Genomic DNA, 6775 nt, shown 5'->3' on the forward strand with positions numbered 1-6775 from the left:
GTGCATTCCAAAACCAACATTATGCCTTCCCTCCAACTCAACAATATCACTAGAGTCCATCCAATTCAAATCTTTCCTCACTTGTTGCAAGAGCTCCGCATAGCTAGGACTACTATCAAACACCATGTCAAGCTCATCCGGGTCCGGTTCAATATTGCCTTTCAAGAAGGCGTCTTTGTCCCCATGATGAACAAACACACATGTTCTTCCCATCCCTATAAGCATTCAAACAACACAACGTAACGTTGCTTCCATGAGTACTAATCCAAGGATTAACACGGAGTACAAACCCTAAAATATATATGAAAAACAACAACCCTAATCCTAACCCAAACCCTAACCCTAGCACCAACATAAGAACACCCATAAGAATAACCCTAACATACTAACAAGACTAATCACAGGAAATTGGCAAATAAACATCTCACATCTCCATGCAAATCTCTAGATCCATACAAAACTAGGGTTTCCCCAAACTAGCAACAAATGAGCAAATTGTTAACATTACTTGGATCAAAACAAGGAGATCGGAGAAGATTACCTTGAGGGAGGGTTTGAGTTCGAAATCCACAGACAAAATGTTCAAATTTGCAAGATTTGGGAGAGGGTTTGAGAGGGGGAGAGGGGGCAAATCTCGGGTCGGATGCTATGGGGGTTGGGGTGTGTGGGGGGAGAGTGGGGGAGAGGGGGGGGGGCAGGCAACTAGTAACAGACAGTGCAGCGCCTAAGGGTTAGGCGCTGCACATTACATGTGTGGCGCCTAGCTCGGAGGCGCTGCACTGCTGGGTGCGGGCCCAGGGGCTGCCACGGTGGACAGAGGTGCAACGCCCCCGAGCTAGGCACTGCACCGTAGGGTGTGGCGGCGTCTGGCTGCATGGCGACTGTCAACCACATAAAGGGGGATTACCATGGGACGTCAAAATCTGTCATACGTGAAGCAAAGAGGAAGACACAGGACTTTGTGACGGTGGAACTCATCCATGAGAAGCGCGATATGAATGTTGAAGCTCATAGCCTGGCTAAAGCCTGCCTAGCTCTACACGTGGAATAGGGAGATACTGAATAATAATGTGCCGCCCAACAAAAATAACTTTGCTTCAAAGCACCACCACGTGGAAACTAGAAGCAGTACAATTGACAGGAACAAAGGCTCGGGGCATTTCAATTTTTGAAGCGGAATAAATATGTATTTGGATCATGGACTTGGAAATGTTATTTACATCCTAGCATTGGATTACTAAGGCCCAACTCAACTCACACGGCTACCCGTGACAACACTGGAGGTTAAGGCCTGTCAAGCATCTCATCAATGAAAACATTTGTTGTATCCCTGACCACATTATGAACTAAATAAAGTGTGGATTAGCCTTACAAAATGTTCTGAGTCAACTGCTCCAGTTTGTATTCAGTACACAAGATTAGGCACACCGATTTAGAACCAGGTTTTTTCACAAAACTGACTAATGTTGAAGTTTTTAAAATGTTTCAAAATTAAAAATAAATATTCTCAAAATTTTAAATTCATGAAAATTTCAAAATGTTCCAAATAAAAAGTTCATGAATTAAACAATGCTAAGAAATTTTAAAAAATGTTAGTAAATTCAGAAATATAATTTTTTTAAAAATAATCACTATTCTAAAAAAAAAAAATCTAAATTTGTAAACATGATTCTGGATTTACAAAGTTTCCCTCGATCAATTTTCAAAATGTTCAAAAAATTATAAAATCGTCCAAAATTTAAAACTATTCAAGCAAACTTTAAAAACTTTTCTACTTAAAAATGTTCATGGATTTGCAAAAGGTATTTGTTTTTTCAAAATGTGCCTAGATTTCCAAAATAATCAAACATTTTAAATAATTCAACAATTAAAAAAGGAAAAGGAAAATAAGAAACGATCAGAAATGAAACATAAAAGGCTGAAAGAAAACCGATAGAACTGACATGGAAATATAGAGAAAACCCCCGAGAGGAGAACCTTCCAAAAACTGCTCGGAAAGAAAGAAGCTGAAAAAAAGAAGGCAAGTGTGCGGGTTGTCCCGCGCGCCGGGGTGGGGGAGAGGGGGAATTTGCTCAGCTCACGCAGCCCTACACGCGGAATAGGAAGATACTAAATGAAAAATGTACCACCCAACAAAAATAACTTTGCTTCAAAGCACCACCATGTGGAAACTGGAAGTAGTACAATTGACAGGAACAAAGGCTCGGGGCATTTCAATGTTTGAAGCGGAATAAATATGTATTTGGATCATGGACTTGGAAATGTTATTTACATCCTAGCATAGGATTACTAAGGCCCAACTCAACTCACACGGCTACCCGTGACAACGCTGGAGGTTAAGGCATGTCAAGCATCTCATCAATGAAAAGCAGTGGATGATGATACTTGCGGGTCTCTTTATTCAATTTCCTATAATCAACGCACATGCGGTACCCAATGATAGTTCTGGTAGGGTTTGGTTCATTATTATTGTTTGGTACAATGGAGAGCCCTCCCTTTTTAGGTTTTAAGTTAACTGGTTGACCCATATACTATCCAATATGGGGTAAATATATAATGCATGCGTCAAGTAAACGTATTACCTCCTTTTCTCACCAGATCCTTTGTATAGGGATTCAGCCTCCGTTGGCTCTCAATAACTGCTTTAACTCCTTTTTCTATAGGTATACTTTGTGTGTAAATGGACGGGCTTGTACCTTTTATTTCACTCATGGAATATCTGAAAACCATATGTCGCCTTTTTAACACTATCATAAGTTTATCCTCTCGTGCCCCCTGAAAGATTAGCATTTATAATGATAGGGAATATTTTGGTGTTATCCAAAAATTTGTACTTGAGGTCCTCCGGTAGTGGTTTGAGTTTAGGAGGTGGGAGTTTGTCATCTCCTTTCCACTCAAACACTTCATAAATTTCATTTGTAGGTGGATCTTCAACTGGAGTTGAATCCATTATCCAATCAAATTTTATTTTTTCTTGAACGTTGACCCCTTGTTCCTGTTATGTTAGGCTTATTTCTAGTTCGTCTTTTTGGGTTCCAAAATAAATTACAGCTAGCTAGGCTATAGTTTTCTCCTCGCATTCCTCGGGTTCCTGATGATAGGGCTTATTTTTTAACTTAGAAAAATGGAATTTCATTTCTTCTTGCTTGAATTTGTGAGAAATGGTTTCCTCTTTGTGGTCTATGTTAGCACTTGGTAGTGTTCAAAAAGAATCTCCCAAGTGTAATAGGAAAAAAATAATCTTCAGGTATCTCCAGCACAACAAGATCGACAAGATGGATAAAGGTACCAAAAAAAATATGAACATTTTGAAGAATACCATAAGTTCTTTCTAAAAATTATATTTCATCGTGTATTTCGCCATAAGAAATATAAGGTATAACATTAATTGAGAAACCAATGTCACATAAACCATAGTAGGACGTACCTCCGAAGGAGCATGGCAATATAGGTTTCTCCTGCATCCATACTTTAATGCATCCTTTAACGAGGGAAGTCAGTTCTCTATCCAGTTGAATAATATTGTAGCTTTCCTTTTTCAATATAGCAAGCTCCTTAATTATGTCTATATGAGGTTTAATAATGCATTGACTTACCTCTACATTCTTCTTTTGCTTTCATTCAAGTCTTTGGTTTTTCTATTGCACCATCCTCCCAGGCTAACACGCTAGTGAAACGTAAGCAGGCTTCTTTTTTGTAGGCATTTCACAAGATTTTTTAATGGAGGACACTAGTATGCTTGGTGTAACATTCCATTTTCCTTTAGGTACCTACAAACACTAGTATAAACTTTTATGATCTGGAAAACAACATGAGAGTCATATTGAAAATTTCCGCTCGTATTTTCTACCTTTCCAAACTAGGAGTAGGATTTAATACAATGATAATCAAGCTCTACTCCTCTATATCCCCTTTTTATCTAATTCTCAAGCCTAATTATTAGGACGGATTTTATCTAACAACCCCAAGCTTGAGTAACATTATAATCAGTTTTCTCCTACACTGTTCACTTAACCCCCTCCATAAAAGGTCCTCCGGCTGCAAAATCTAGTTTCGTCTTACACTGTTCACTTACCCCTCCAGAAAAGAAATGTAACACCAACCACGGTGGATAAATATGACGAGGAAAATTATCAAGTAAAGTAGGGTACCTCAAATAAGACTTAGCAAGGCTTTGATATGGATTTTTTGTTAAAATTGGTGGTCATGCATGTGGCTCCATAGGGGTTATTTCAGGGTAAAAGTGGGTCATCAATGCACTAGAACTTTTCTCCCCAACTGGCAAAGGTACCTACAAGATGAGTGTATAACCATGCTTTCATCGTTGGCAATTAGTGTCTAGTAAAAAAGCTTTAACTTCATTCATCATACGTGGAAGCATTTAAATTGGATGTTCCTCCCATCAAACAGTTGCATATGTTGATATGGATCTTCTCTACCATCAACTATAAATTTCTTACTCTACAATAATCGGAGTAAACTCAAATAAACTTTGTATGTTTCATCATTAGGTCTTGGGCCTATAGATGTGAAGATTTATTTAATAGGCAGTCCCAGAGCTTTATTGTTGTGAGTTGATACATATGCCCCAACTCGGCTGTGGTTGCCTAGAACCTGTAAAATAACTTAGTGAACAAAATAAACTAAAGATTAAAACAAAGCCCAAATGTGTTTAGCTCCTCAGCAATGGTGCCAGAAAAAAAGCATGATGTCTTTCAAGTCCGCATGGTTGAGTTGTAGGCTTTTTGAAGTAATTGTATCGATCACAAAGAGAGCTAGGAAACGTTCTTTGCTCCTTATAGAGGTTTATCCAAATGTGCCAACAAGTTAATTGTAATTGAAAACAAAAGTCATGCGTAAGTGAAAATATTGCATGAATGTTTGTGACGAGAATTAAAGTGCATAAGAATGAAAGGAAGGAACAAGAGAGTAATGAAACCAATGAAACCTGCAGTAGGGCTAAGGCGTTCTCAGAGTCCGGGATCACCTCTAGTGTCTATGTTACTTATTTATGCAATTGCACAATTCTGGGTTCAGATAACTAATCCACTGTATATGTTTTTATGTGTGGGTGGAGTCAGTACAGATACGCACACACTACCGCAACTCCGTGTCACACCCTCCACCACTATTCCTCCCTAGTAGGATAGAGGCAACAATGATTAAGGGTCTGCAATGAGCACTGTCATGGTCTAGTGAAGTTAAATGGCAAGCACTATATCCATCAGGTTCCAATGCTCTTTCCGATAAATGCTCCAAACACTATTCCTTATGTATAATCATGAAACCCCTCTAATACAAATCTATCAAAAAAGTATTAATAAATTCAAATAAAAAGTATTTAATTGCCACAGAAAATAACAAGCTTGTACTGATGCACCGGTTGATGATTAGTTGTATTACGCATAATATGCAATAAAAGATCCCCTTGACATAGCCCTTTCCTAGATTGAAAACTTGTTCAGCATCATCATTTACTTCAATGGAAACACTAGCTTTCTAAACAAAGTTATCAACCCAAGCTCTCTCCAAATCAAAGAGAAACCCTTCATCTACCATGCATGCTTGTAGAACTGACGAACACACCTTGTCGTTTGCTTTCTCAAAATTGAACTTGAAAATAACTCCATGCAACTTCTTATTACATAATTTGGGTGGTTTCATGCAGGAAAAAAGCCTCCATAATATACTAGCCTCGCAAAAAAGCCGTTTGTGTTGGCTATATGATATTTAAGAGCTGGTTCGATAACACGGTTAGAACTCCATATAGAGTACATACAAAGCAGAATTTAGGAATAGGCTTGAATCAGTTCTTCATGCCATAGAATCATCTAAATGCATATCATTCCACTAATAGAATAAAATAATTACAATAGAACAAATGATGAAACAGGTTGATATATAGAACATCAGGTTTATATATCAATCATTTGATTTTTTGTGAAGATCCACCAAAAAATAGGATGTGCTCCTTCTTTGATGTCTAACTATTAGCGGATTCATTTATGAATAATGATTTTAATTCAAGGTGTAACTAAGTAATTTTTTCAATTTTACAAAAATACCATGTTGATTGATTAATGCAACTATACTATATGGTTTGATATGGCCATATGGGGGCTGGTGGATAGAGAGGTGGCTCAATTTATGTATACAAGCAATGTATGTTTATGTATATAGTTAAATTGGTCAATAAAGTAGGACACGGATATGTGGAACATGGTTCACGGGAACCCTTTATGAATAGTAAATCCAGAAGAAAAAATACTACAAAAATAATATAAAACTGACTTTTTGAAACATACATGGTCGAGTGGTATAATCGCGTACGAAGTTTGATGAAGAAATGACATCAATACTATTTCAGACAAATCAAAGCAAAGAACTATTTGAAGGGATACTAAGATTCCTAGGTGGCATTCTTTCATTGAAACATACATAGTCGACTGGTATACTCATGTATGAAGTTTCTGCACTACCACATAAACCGGGTGACATTCCTCCACGAAAATTCATATGTGAGTAGAATGATCGACAAGTTTGATACCCCAAATTTTTTTTTTTGGTTTTATAGTATTTTTTGAATTTACTATCGACATGGGAGTGCGTGAAAATATTTTCACCTTTGTATTTTTGTTACTAGATATAGTCATTTATAGTTTCATACAAGCATACAGTATGGGGAAAATGGTTAAAATATTTATTAAAAACCATATAAAATATAAAAACCCACATTTGTACTAGCATCAAGGAAATCTAGCCACTTTTCAATTGT

The sequence above is a fragment of the Triticum aestivum genome, chromosome 3D (assembly GCF_018294505.1).
Source record: "Triticum aestivum cultivar Chinese Spring chromosome 3D, IWGSC CS RefSeq v2.1, whole genome shotgun sequence".
NCBI lineage: Eukaryota > Viridiplantae > Streptophyta > Magnoliopsida > Poales > Poaceae > Triticum > Triticum aestivum.